This window comes from Chinchilla lanigera, unplaced genomic scaffold (assembly GCF_000276665.1).
Source record: "Chinchilla lanigera isolate Chin_1 unplaced genomic scaffold, ChiLan1.0 scaffold00001, whole genome shotgun sequence".
Lineage (NCBI taxonomy): Eukaryota > Metazoa > Chordata > Mammalia > Rodentia > Chinchillidae > Chinchilla > Chinchilla lanigera.
The window spans coordinates 10,908,685-10,923,457 of NW_004955402.1; positions in this window are offsets into that span (position 1 = coordinate 10,908,685).

Consider the following 14,773-nt stretch of genomic DNA (forward strand, 5'->3'; position numbering starts at 1 on the left):
ATGCAAAATAGATCACAGACATAAGTCAAAATATAAACCAGTAGACCTCGGAAATAACATAGAAGAAAACCTTGAGATCTAAGTCTAGGCAAAGAATTTTTAAACTTGACATTAAAAACATAATCTACTCAAGAAAAAAATCGCTAAGTTGGGTCTCATCAAAATTAAACTTTTGTTCTCTAAAGATCTTTCTCAGGGGATAAAATACAAGGTATGGGCTGGCATAAAATATTTACAAACCACATATCTGACAAAGTACAAGTATCCAGAAAATATAAATAATTATCAAACAGTATTTACACATCAGACAGTACAATTAGAAAATGAACAAAAGATATGAAGATATATTTCACCAAAGAGGACACACAGGTAGCAAATAAGCACAGGAAAATATATTCAACATCATTAGTAAGTTCAAAATCATTAGCTACTAGGGAAGAGGACACACAGGTAGCAAATAAGCACAGGAAAATATATTCAACATCATTAGTAAGTTCAAAATCATTAGCTACTAGGGAAGAGGACATTGAAACCACAATGAGATATCACTATCTACCTACCTGGATACAGTAGTTGAGATTTTAAAAATAGTGAAACATTCAATTCTGGGCAAAGGCAGAGAATGGGAATCATTCAAGCATTACATTACTAGTGGCAATGTAAAATGGTATAGCCACTCTGGGAAAATGTTTGGAAAATAAAACATGCAACCCAGCAATTGCACTCCTGACCATTTATTCCAGAAAAATAAAGACATACATCCACACAAAAATCTGTATGTGGATGTTTAAGTAACTTTATTTGTAATAACCAAAACCTGGACACAACTCATGCTCTTCCAAGCTTATTCTTGGAAGCAAGCACTACCCTGATACCAAAACCAGAGAAGGACCCAACCAAAAAGCAGAACTGCAGACCAATCTCTTTAATGAACATAGTAGCAAAAATCTTCAGTACAATATTGGGAAATAGAATACAGCAAATCATCAAAAAGATTAGGTACTATGACCAAGCAGGACTTATTCAAGGGATGCAGGGGATGGTTCAACACATGAAAATCAGTAAATGTAATATACCATATTAACAGAGCCAAGGACAAAAAACCACAAGATCATCTCAATAGATGCAAAAACAAAGCATTTGACAAAGTTCAATACCCCTTCATGATAAAATCCCTGCAGAAAAATGGAATAAATTGTCTTTACCTCAATCTGATAAAAGCCATCTATGACAAAGCAACAGCCAACATTATACTAAATGGACAAAAACTTAATTCTTTCACTCTAAAATCAGGAACAAGACAATGATGTGCACTGTCACCGCTCTTATGCAATATAGTTCTGGAAACACTAGCCAGAGTAATTAGGCAAGAGAAAGAAATAAAAGGAATAAGGATAGGAAAAGAAGTTAAATTATCATTATTTGCTGACGACATGATACTCTTCACAGAAGATCCCAAAAACTCCACTGAAAGACTCCTAAATTTAGTAACCAAATTTGGTAGGGTAGTAGTATAAGAGCCCGTCTGGACCTCATTGAGGAATTATCTCAAGTAAATTCTAATCTACCACTTCCAGTACAACCCATGGCAAGAATAAAGAGACAAAGATACATCTGCAGTTGTGGGGAGCTAAGGGGGTCCTAAGACTGGTCCAAATAAAGGTGAACTGGAACAAAGGCCACAACCCAGGGCCCCACTTGAGTCTTATTTGTGAAGAAGAGAGTGACTCGGTGTTGAATGACTGTGAGAATGGTGGGAAGTGAGTGCTATGAGCTGGGCTAGGTAGGAGGCACAACGGCACCTCTGCAGTATCCAGAGAGAGGTCTGCAGAAAGAGTACCTGGATTCTGGTAACAGGCAGCCTCTAAGTTTGGAGGAATCTGCATAAAGTTTGAAGAGGTATCTTGTGTTTTGGGTTAGCTGCTTCAGCTCCAATGTCTAGCTTTTATTGCCCTGGGACCTCACTGCCTCTTTCTCAAAGCTCAGTCCTGGCATACAGCATGGAGTCTCTCAGCCTAGCTTACACTTAGTAGTAGGGAGCTATAGGTGGGACACCATAGACCTGTTGGCTTTGCTTCAAAGGCTACACACCCATGACTCGGTAACTTGGCTGGACCCATTTGCATTGCTTAAAGCCAGTCAAAGGGGTGGAGTAATTTCCTAGCCAGCTCTGTGCATGTCAGTACATGGAAGTAGGGCAAAGGTGAATCAAAATGGAGGCAAATGGTCTTTCAGAGGGAGCTGTTTTCATGGTCCTCCACATACAGGATCCAAAGTCAACCCTCAAAAATCAATAGCATTCCTGTACACAAATAACAAACTCACTGAGAGAGAAATGAGGGAAACAACTCTTTCTACAATAGCATAAAAAGGAGAAATACTTAGGAATCAATCTAAAGAGGAAGTGAGAGACCTTTAGATTGAAAACTATGGTACTCTGAAAAAGGAAATTGAAGAGGATATCAGAAAATGGAAAGATATTCTTTGTTCTTGCATAGGCAGAACCAAAACAGTGAAAATGTCCATACTTTCAAAAATGTTATACAGATTTAATGCAATTCTGATCAAAGTACCAATAGCATACTTCGGAGAACTACTAAAAGCAATACTAAAATCCATGTGGAACCAGAAGAGATCTAGAATAGCAAAAGTAATTCTGGGCAACAAGGGCAAGGCAGAGGGCATCACAATTGCTGATTCGAAGTTATACTACAAAGCTACCATGATAAAAACAGCATGGTATTGGCAAAAAATACAGGTTTTAGGATCAATGGAACAGAATAGGAGATGCAGAAACAACTCCAAACACATGCTACCTTATCTTTGACAAAGGGGCTAAACACCTTCACTGGAAAAAAGATAGCCTCTTTAATAAATGGTGCTGGGGAAACTGGCTTTTCACATGCTAAAAATTAAATCTAGGCCTGTATCTCTCACCATCTACTAAACTAAAATCAAAATGGTTCAAAGATATAAATATTAAAACAGAAACAGCAAATCTTCTGGAAGATAGAATAGATAGAACTCTTAAAGAATTAGGTATAGGCAAAATCTTTATGAATGAAACTCTGACTGCAGAGGAAGATATCACAAAGAATCAACAACTGGGATCTCATATTGTTAAAAAGCTTTGCACAGTGAAAGAAACCACCAACAGAGTGAAGAGACAACCCACAGGAGTGGGAAAAATTTTTTTACTAGCCACTCCTTAGACAAAGAACTAATATCTAGGATATATAAAGAACTAAAAAATCAGACCTCTCAAATTTAAACACCCACCCAAAAATGGGCATCTGAAACAAATAGATGCTTCTCAGATGAAGAGATACAAACAGCAAATAAATTTATGGAAAAATGCTCAACTGACTTTTGAAAAAACCCACCTAGAAAATTCAATGAATATAGAGAGTTTTTGACAACTCAATATCAAATAATGGGAAAAATACTCCACTTTCCACTTCATATAATATACCAAATGACCTAAAATGGCTTATAAATCTAAACATAAAGCTAAAATTAGGAAGCTTCTACAGGAAAACAGCAACTCTGAATTAGGCAAAGATTTCTTAGGATACAAAATCACAAACTGTCAAAAAAAGATACACTCGATTTAAAAAATAAAACATTTTCTCTTCAGAAGATGCTATAAAGAAAATGAAAAGGTAAGCCATATGCTAAGGAAAAACATTTTCAGTGCATGTATCTGGCAAAGATACATATCCAGAATATATAAAAATAATAATTTAATAAGAAGACTCACAATCCTATTTTTGCAAGGAGCAAAAGTATCAAATACTTTGCAAAATAAGTTATATAAAAATCCAAAGAGCAACAATGATACCCAATAGCATTAATAATTAGAGGTACACCATGATAACATACCACTGTACAACCACTAGAATAGCTAAAATTAAAAACAAAGGTTGAGGTGTAACCCAGTGGTAGAACTTTTGTTTAGTATGTGTGAGGGCTTGGGTTCAGTCCTCAACACTTCAAAAACAAACAAATAATCAGACAGTTTCAAGTGTTGACAAGGAGGAACTAGAGTTTTTACAAATTGCTAGTCAGCACATAAATGTCATAACTACTTTGGAAAACAGTTTGATTATTTCTTTTAATGTTAACCACACATTTATATGACTTGGCAACCTAACACAAAGTACTTATTCAAAAGAAATTAAAACACATTCATACAAGTACTTATACACGAACATTAATGGCAGCTAATTCATAATAGCCATAAACTGGAAATAACTCCCAGGTCCAACATAAAGGTCCATGAGTAAACAAATCATGTTGTATCTGTGCAGTGGAACACTAGCGCTCAATGAAAACAGTTGTTGATAGATGCAGTACTATGGATGAATGTAAATGTTACACCAAATGATGAAGTTAGACACAAGTTACACAGTGCTTGATTGCATCTAGAAAAGTTAAAGAAAACCCAGATTAAAACCAACTCAAATCATTGTCTGCAGTCAGGGCTGGGGAGGTTGACTATAGTGGAAATGAGAAACTTTGGGAGTAACAGACAATGCTGCAGATCTTGGTTGTGGTGGCGACTCAAATGCACAGAATTTACGTTGAACTGTGTGCTTCAAATGGGTCCATCTGACTATTTTAAATCACAGTATATAAATGATTCTAGGTCCCTACCTCATGTCAAATACAAACTTACTTTGAAATGGATCATAAGCCCAAATGTACATGACAAATTATTAAACTTCTTCTTTTCTTTTCTTTTTTCCCTCTCCCTTTTTTTGTTTTTGTTCTGAAACAGAGTCTCACTGTGTAGTTCAGGCTGGCCTTGAACCCTCAGCAATCCTCCTGCCTCAGCCTCATGAGTGCCGGGATTACAGGATTGCACCACTACCCCCAGCATAAACTATTAAATGTCTATGGGGAAAAAAGGGAGAAAATCCTTATAAGTTTTGTTCAAGCAGATATTTTGAAACACAAAAATCACTAACCATAAAAGGAAAAATTGATAACTTTGACTCAGATGGCAACATATTCAAATCACCTGGACTATAAAACCAAAATCAAACAACATTTTTGCCAGGCTCTCAGAATTATAATATCTTCTTGAATTGATTTTCAATGCCAAATGTCTCTCACATGCATACCCCTACATCCCTAAATACAAAGTATTTTATTTGCATATGAATAGAAATAAAAAAACTAATTTGCATGTTGACAAATTAATTTATTCAGTTTGCATTCTGTCTTATGTACCAGGAGCAGGGTTAGATGCTTGGTTACGAAGAGACTTGGACACAATCCCTGGCCACAGTTGGGGATGGGGTAGGGGTGGTTCCTTCTAGGTGGGGTGAAAGGTGTGCAGCTATAGGAAGTAGGGGCACAGAGGGGTAATTATAACTCATGTGGGGACTGGGGAGAGGAGCTGCAGAAGGACTCAGGCAAGAAGAAAGGATATTGCTTTGAACCAGTTCTTATGACTGATTAGGTGTGATCTGGTCATCTTGAGACAACTAGAGTAGCATTCTCTCCCACCGCTCCTGCTCCCTCCCTCTCTCTCTTTCTCTCCACACACATCACACACACACACACACTCACTCACTTACACACACTCACTTACACACACTCACACTTTCATGTACTAGAGGCAGCAGATGTGTTTTTTCAGAGTCCTAAAATAGCCATATCTGCCTTGCAGCTGACCTTGTAAAGAATCGTTCCCTAGCTGTCATCATACATTGACACCAAAATAGAACGATCAAAGGCACTTCAGGGAGGAAATCTACCTGCACTTCTATCTCTTATCTCGGGAGGTCCAGGGCGACATGAAAGACCTATGCTGTTTCCTCATATTGTCCCTTTATTTTTCTTTCCAGAGGGCGATCACCAACAGCTATTGATCTTTCAAAGCTCATGCGGTTAAGACAGAATTCCTAATAAAGCCTAAGTTCTCTAGCAGCCATTTCCTCTTAGAGTTCTAACTCTTGTCCTCTGCCTTATGTCCTACAAGGTGCTATTACACTTATCAGTCAGGTGAGGTGGAACAGGACTCTTTTTCTTTTAGAGAGTAGAAGTTGATTATATAACCTCTCCATCTCCATAGAAATAGAGAAAAACAAAAGAATGCTTTTGCTCTTTGTGCTGCTATTTGCGTTTGAGGAAAATACATTGCAGATAAACTGATTTCAGGACAAGGGATGTTTGGTGGGACGAAGTGTCTATACAAGGAGGGTTCTGCACAAACAGCAACCTGCAAAGGAAAAAGATATCCAGGGTTACTCATCTATTACCTAGAGCAAGGTGAGAGGTGGACAGATGGGTAGAAGATGTCAGTACACTTGTAGGCATACCTTAGACATTGTTCAGGTTCAGTTCTGGACCACTGAAATAGGATAAATATCACAGTGAAGTGAGCTGCATTAATTTTTGTTTTTTTCAACACATAAATGTTGTATTTACACTACACTATAGTCTGTAAGCATGCAACAGCAATGTGTTTAAAAAACAACATATATACCTTAACTTTTTGTTTTTTGAGATAAGGTCTTGCTATGGTAGTTCAAGCTTGTCTTGAACTCATTATGTAGCCCAAGCTGACCTCAAATTTATGGCAATCTTCCTGCTTCAGCCTCCCAAGTTCTGGGAATACAGGCATGTGCCATAACACCCGGCACATATATCTTTGTTTTATTTATTTATTTATTTGGTACCAGGAACTGAACTCAGGACCTTGTGCTTGCCAGGCAGGCACTGTGCCACTGAGCTACATCCCTAGCCCTATCTTAATTTTAAAAACACTTTATTGCCAAAGTGCACCAACAGTCATCTGAGCCTTTAGCAAGTCACGTCCTTTTGCTGGTGGGACGTCTTGCCTCAAGGTGAGGCTGTGACTGTCAGGGTGGTGGATGGACAGCAGTGAAGTTTGCTACATTGCTGCTTCTTCTTCATAAAAGATTTCTCTTGCATGTAATTCTTCTTGGTAGCATTTTTCCCACAACGAAACTTCTTTCAAAATTGGAGGCAATCCTCTCCAGTCCTACAGCTGCATTATCAACTGTTCTCTAGTATTCTGAATCCTTCGTTGTTGTTTCAGCAATGTTCTCAATATCTCCTGCAGGAGTCAGTTTCATTTCAAGAAACCACTTTACTTGCTCTTCCCTGAAAGCAGCTCCCGTTGGATCACGAGGTTGCAGGGATCGAGCCCGTCTTCAGGCTCCACTTCTAATTCCAGCCCTCTTGTTATCTCCACCCTCTCGTAGTGCCTCTTCCACTGAAGTCTTGAGCTCCTCAAAGTCACCCATGAGGACTGGAATCAACTTCTGCCGAACTCCTGTTACGATTAATATTATGACCTCCTCCCATGAATCATAAATGTCCTTAAAGTGATCTATCAGAGGGTGCATTATTGATATCAACTACCACCTTACAAAACGTATTTCTTAGATAATAAGACTTAAAAGTTGAAATTACTCCTCAATCCTCAGGCTATAGAATGGATATTGTGTGCACAGACATGAAAACAGCATCAATCTCACGGTACGTCTGCGCCGGAGCGCTTGGGCAGCTAAGTGCATTGTCAGTGAGCAGTAATAATCTTCTGAAAGGTATCTTTTTCCTGAGCAATAGGTAGCAACAGTAACATTGCAGTAAACCATGTTATAAACAGTCGTGCTATCATCTAGCCCACCCCTGCCACTTATAGAGCACCAGCAGAGGAGATTTAGTCCAAGAATTATCACAATGGTAGAGGAGCACTGGCCCCAACTTCAAGTCACCAGCTGCCCTAACAAGAGCCAGCCTCTCCTTTGAAGCCAGATGTTGGATGCTGTCCAGCTGTGAAAGTCCTGAATGGCATCTTCTTCCAAGGCATGGCGGCTTCACCCGCAGTGGAAGCTGTTGTTCAGTGTGGCTGCCTTTCCCTTTGCTCTTAGCTGGGTCTTCTGGATAACTTGCTGCAGCTTCTGTACCAGCGCTTGCTGCTTCTCCTTGGAGTTTTGGTTTGGAGACGGCTTCTTTCTTCAGACCTCATGAACCTAGCCTCAGGTTTTCCTCCTGCGGCTTCCTCATTGCTCTTGGCCTTCACAGAACTGAGAAGGAGAGCCTCCCTTTGGATTGGCCTTTGTTAAGGGAAGATTTTGTCTGGTTTGGTTTTCTATCCAGACCACGAAAACTCCTCACATCACCGGTAAGATTCTTGGTCCCTCTTACCGTCTATGTGTTTCCCAGAGTAACACTTTTCATGTCCTTCAGAACTCTGTTTTTGAATTCACAACTTGGCCAGCTGGTACAAAAGGTCCAGTTTTGGAGCTGTCTTGGCTTCCAACAGGCCTTCCTCACGCAGTGTAGCCATTTCTAGCTTTTGCTTTGAAGTGAGAGATGTGTGGTTCATCTGTGCACTTAGAGACAGTTGTATGTTCTTGTCTCTCAGGGAGGAGGGAGCTCAGGAGAGGCGGAGGGGTGGGGACGCAGCGGTCGACGGAGCAGTCAGAACATGTGCACTTAGCAATTAAGTTCATCGCCTTACTGCTTTCATTCAAATTTTTATTTTTATCAGTCCATGTTCATAGTGCATAGTGACAGCATTCATCATGGCGAGCTGGCGCTTGTACACAACACACCCCACTTCTCTCCATGTCCCCTTCCCCTGTGCTTCCTCCCATGTCTGTCATTTCTCCTGGCACACTTTGTGATGCCCCAAAACAATCACAACCCTAACATCCAAGATCCCCGATCACGGATCACCATAAAAGATGCCATAACCCAAAATTTGAAACATTGTGAGAATTATCAAAATGTGACGCAGAGACACAGAATCATACATGCTCTTGGGAAAATGCTACCAGCGGGCCTGCTCCATGCAGGGTGGACACAAAGCTTCAGCTTGTAAAGAACACAATATCCACGTACAGTGCAATAAAAGAGTGCGATTGCACGTTTCCATCTGCATCTATCTGTCTACGCTTGGAGTCAAGCAAGTAACCTCGAAGGTCTTCTAGAGCCCATCTTCCTCCCGTGCCCAAGGAGAAAGGAGGCCCGTGGCTCATTCCACAGACAGCGGCCACTCCTGAGGGATGCACTCACATCTTGTTTATGTATCGCATCTTCCCACTACTTCCCCAAATGCCTCCTGGCCTCTGCTCAGTGAGCCAGTCCGGCTCCTAGAAAAATCCTTCATTCTTTCCCAACGGTGCCTCCCAAGACAGATGTTCTATATCAAGAACACCACGTCCTGCCCCGAGGACGAAGCCAGCAAAAACGCAGTATCAGCCCTGGCCTTCAGGAGATGATGTCATGTCGTAGAGATGTGAGCTACAATCTCCCCACAAAGGCGGAAGCCAGCATGACTCACAGGGGACGGCCGGGCACTGGGGGAGCCGTCACCCTGGTTGTGATGAGTGGCTCCGGTGTGGAAGCCAGCCTGGGCGAATGTGGATTCCACAGCTCCCTGGCTGATAAGCCAGTTCCCAATGCCCCGTGCTTGCAGGGCTTTCCTCTCGGACAATGGGCCCGGGTGAGCCAGTGTCCTCTGCTGTGTTCTGGAGCCCTCTCTGCATGGTCCCACGTCGGGGCCTGGAGCAGAGCCTTGTGCGTCCACCGGGTGCTGTGGTAAGTGAGACGGTAAGCGGGCACCAGCAGCCTGGGCACAGTGCTCTGGGAGGATGATCACAAAGCCAGACTATCTCCATGACGGGGCAGGCCTTGTGGGCCTCATTCAGGGATGCTTATTATTTCTTTGTGTACAGCACATTTAGTGCCCTGACTTCTGAGTCCATGACATTGGAAGTAGTCGGTTCCCAGGTGGGCTGGAACTGGCTAGGGACAGGCTAGTGACATCACCTAGCACATAGTAGATGCTCAATGCATTTTGTTGAACAATGGATTGATCACGTCATCAAAAAGGTGTAACAAGGGAGGTGTGTTGGTGCAGACCAGTAATTCCAGCACTCTGAGAGGCTGAGGCAGGAGGCTTGCAAGTTCAAGCCCAACCCAGGAAACTTAGTGATTTACTGAGACCCTGTCTCAAAATAAAAAATAAAAAGAGCTGAAAATGTAGCGTAGTGGAAAGGCCTGGGGTTCAAGCTCAAGGACAAAGACAAAACAAAACAAGATGACCCCCCTACAACTACCAGATAGTGAGGGCCCAGAAAAGTCACACAGTCTCAGTCCATCAAGTTGATGCTTTCGGGCCTTGTTTGTTTTGTTTTGTTTTTCTTCCAGTTCCGGGATTTGAACTTACGACCTTGCACTTACCAGGCAGGCCCTGTGCTGCTGAGCTAAATCCCCAGCCCCAGCTCTTGGGCCTTGGGTACGAAAACTTCAGGACAAGGGAAAGAACTCAGAACTGCAAACCGCTCCTCTGTGGTAGAGACTTCACATCTGTCCTCTCAACTCCTCTGTAAGTCATCTTGGGCGGAGCTGGAATGCCACTTGTCAAATGCAGGCTGGTAGCCTACGGCTGTGAAAGGTTTCCCCAGGGCCTTCAGCAGAAAGGGGCAGAGCCTGGCCCCCACTTGGGTCTGCCTCGAGGTCTGCGTATCACAGTTGAAGGCTCAGTTTCCTGGACCGTAGAAAGCACGCAGCACTGCTCCTCAGATGGGGTCGCTTGGGAAGCAGCATATCAGAACCCTGTGGATGAGGACTCCTTCTCCGTGGATGTGGGCTGGACTTGCAGGGAGGTTTACCTTTCTGTTTCTCATAAAGGAGAAGGTTTGCAAGCCAAACATCCTGAACCACACCGCGGAGGAGTGGGGACTGTGTGGACGGACCTAAGCAGATAAACCATCTTTAAGGGACCTCAGACCTCAGACAAGCGTCGTTTGCATATAGATGAATGCCTCTGCCTGGAATCATTTTTCACTTTCCCCTTCTTTTAAACGAACTTTTATTTATCTTTCAAGTCCTGCCTCTGCTGTCACTCGCCGTGGGAAGTCCCCACTGACCTCTACACTAAGTGACTCACTCTACTGTGTGCTCTTGTGCTGTCCTCTGTCCTCCATTATTTTAATGACTTGTTTATTATCTGTCTTCCTTGCTAGGCAGCAAATTCTGCAGGAACAGTAGCAACTGTGTTCTTAGCACTTAGCATCAATCCTGGAAAACTGCCAAAACACGCTTGTTAAATAAATGTACGAAGGAATAAATGATGTACTCATCACAGGTTCTTCTAAGGAACTTTCCTTGAACAAGTCATTAAGTGGATTGAAGAGCCTTTCCTTTAACTGTTTGCCCTGTTTCTTCCAACAACTGCTGATTAACGACCGCTGCGCGTCAGCCTCCATGCTGCCCAATGAGCGAGCGCCCTGCATCTTGTTCACAGGTCTACAACTCCCATAATGCTTCACGGTACTGATCTCTTCACACATTTGTCTCCACTGTGAGTCAGCAACCAGCTCCTAGAACTTACAGTTAGTGTGTTGTTCATGGTACGTACTCAGAATCTGGCACAATGAGTGACAGAGAACTTTATAAATGTATGTGGAAACGGCTAGTAAAAGATTTTAAACTGAAGCTAGGTGTGGTGCTGCATACTTGTGATTCCAGCACTTGGAAGGCTGAGGCAGGAGGATGGTTGCAAGTTCAAGGCTGGCCCGAGCTAGATAGTGAGACTCTATCACAAAAAACCAGAAATCAATGATTTGAAATTGATTCAGCCATTTAGAAACAAGCTTGGCAAAATGACTTGAATACCTTAAAATACTTATGTCCAGTAATTCCAATGCCACCTAAGTAGGTCATTCAAATTTAAATAAATATTTGTATTAAAAATATTCATTATTCATCATAGCAGAAATTGGGAATTGATTAAATGCCTATCTGCAGAAGGAGGTTAGTACATAATGTGGTATAAATGTCTATATGTTAGGATATTGTCCAGGCTTTTAAAGGACACTAAGGAAGAGAATAGGACAGAAATTATAAAATAATACTATAGGAAAAGTTACTTCAAATATCATACTCATGTATCCTTTTTTTTTAAAGCTAAAGTAAGCTAATTATAGGAACAGTACCTAAAAGAAATATGCTGTCTGTAATTCCAGCACTGCGGGGAGCAGAGGCAGGAAGATCACAAGTGTGACCCCAACCTGGGCAACTTGGTGACTTAGTAAGACTTTATCTCAAAATAAAAAATGTAAATGGCTGGGGATGTAGCTCAGTGTGAAGGTCTTCAGTTCCATGCCTGGTATAGGAAGAAAGGAAGAAAAAAGAAAGAAGAAAGAAAGAGAAAAGAAGAAAGAAAAAAAGGAAGAAGAGAGAGACAGAGAGGAAATATACCAAACTTTCATGTGTTTTGTAAATGATTAATTGGGATTTTGCTCTATTTTTTTATGCTTAAGTAATCTGCAAATCTTATTCTGTATTTTCTCATTTTATAATAAAATAATATTACTAAATACTTCCATTTCCAGCATTACAGGCTAATAGGAACCGAATCTTTCCTCCCATCTTAATAACTACAAAACTGGACAAAACAAATGAAATAACAGTTTTACATTTTGGACAGCACAGGAGAACAGTCTCTGAGGAAAGGCAATGAACAGGGGGGCCCATGGGTGCCTACGTCCCAGTGCAGGGAGAGGGGCCCCCACGGGGTGCAGAGCGCTCCTGGAGCTAGGAATAGTTAGGAGTTCCAGAGGCTGGAATTAGCATGTGGAGGACCAGAGAAGGTGGCTAGAGAGAACGAGAGAGGGCAGAGGACAAGAGGGAGCGAGGGAGAGGGAGAGAGAGAGAGACTCGGAAGTGCAGAGGGTGCCCTCATTCTCCCGCTGGGATCTGGCCTGTGCAGCTCTGCAAAGACGCTTCCAAGAATAGGAAAGAACCACCGGAGTGAAGTGAGAGGCTTTCTTTGTTAGGGGTCTGGAAACTGCTGATTCAATCTCTCTATGTGTTCTAGGTCATTCAGATCTTATGTTTTCCGAGTCACTTTGGGTAGTTGATATCTTTCTAGAAATTTGTCTGTTTCCTGTGGAATGTCTAATTTGCTGACAGCAAAGAGTTTTCTCAAAATACATTTGTACCATATTTTATAGTTACCATGTAGCTATCTTCACTCTTTCATTTTCTTTACTAATGTTCTTCATTACTTCGTGTCAATTCAGATTAGCATCTGGTACTGCTCATTTCAGTCTTAAGGACTTTTTTAGTATTCCTCACAGAGCATGTTTGTAGTAACAGATTCTAGTTTGCTTAAGTGGATTGCCCTACCATTTCCCTGGTTTTTGAAAGATATTTGTGGTAGGTATGGAATTTTTGAGCAGCAGTGTATTCCACCCGCCTGTCCTCAGCACCTTTAACGTTCCGTCCTTCTTCCCTCTGACCTCTGTGGTTTCTGATGACAAATAAACTGTTCATCTTGGTGAGAAGCTCTTGTGCTTGAGTTATTTTCCTCTTGCTGCTCTCAGGATTCTTCCCTCATCTTCAGTTTTTAGCAATTTGATTTTGATGTATATAGATATGGATATCTTTGAGTTTATCTCACTTGGAGCTTGTTGAGCCATGTGTGGATAGATACATTTCATCAATTTAGTAAGCTTTCAGCCATTGCTTTTCAAATATTCTTTCTTTTTCTTTCTCCTTCTAAAACTCACATTAGGCATACGTTGCTACAGTTGATGTATACATTTTTCTCACAGATCTTTGAGAATCTGCCCTTTTTTCATGTGTTTTTTTCCGTCCCTTTAAACATACATGTGTTAGTCACCTTTCCATAGCTGTAACAATTCACCTAAAACAATTAACTTAAAGAAGGAAAAGAGGCAGGAAGTAGAGAAAAGAAGTCCCTGCCGGGGGCTTAAGGGCAGAGGGTAAAAGAGACAGCTAGCTCCCCAAAACTGGTTCTACCAAGAGAGCACCTTGGTAAAGATCTTTCTCCTCGCTAACACCAAAACTCTTGCTACCTAAAGGGGCCCTTGATAATCCAAAGCCACCACTGTTTGCCAATGGCACACTGCAACTTGAGCAGCTTCTGAGGAAAATGATGCTGGTCGAGATGCACTGTAGAAGGACATGCATGGGGCCTCCCAGGTATCCGAAGATTCACCAGGTCATGGCCTCCACAGAGAGGCAGAAGCCAAAGCAGGGAAGAGGAAATTGGAGGATGCTACATAATAGCTGAGAATGCTGTGTTTATGGGATATAGGTGATACTCAATGTCCTGCCATGGGCTGGAAGAAAAAACCCAAGATTTGTCACCAATAAGTGATCACAGGACCTGGGAGCATTGGCAAATTTAGCTGATAAAAAATGCATGCCACCCAGTTGGATTTGGATTTCAGAGAAACACTGAATCAAGTTTTAGCATAAGTATGCTCCAAATATAGCACAGGCCATTCTTGTATTTAAGTTACTTTCATTGACCCCAAATGTACATTAATTGGAAGTCCTGTGTCTTATCTGTGACCCCATTTACCTCCCAAGTTACTGGAGCCTATAGAATCCAGTTACATATTGCAAAGATAATGGGAAATGTCAGGCCAGCACCTTGTACAGTGCACCCAAGATCATGGGACCTTGGACGTGTCTGTCTCTCAATACTTGAGTTTCTCCTATTGCAAGCAGAATTTTCAGTGAGACAGCCTAGCCGATGGGTGTACAGAAGGCCACTTAACACAGTGTTACATGCTTACTGTTTTCAAAGGACACTACACTGTGATTTTGGAGTTTCTTTACCCTTTTTGGCAGTTTTAGAGCCAGCCTTCCTCTCGCATTCCCGTTCCTTTTTTGTCCATTTTAAGAGTAGGAAGTTGAAAATTGACCAGCTGATTTGGAGGACTGAGATGCAGTCATGATGTACTCT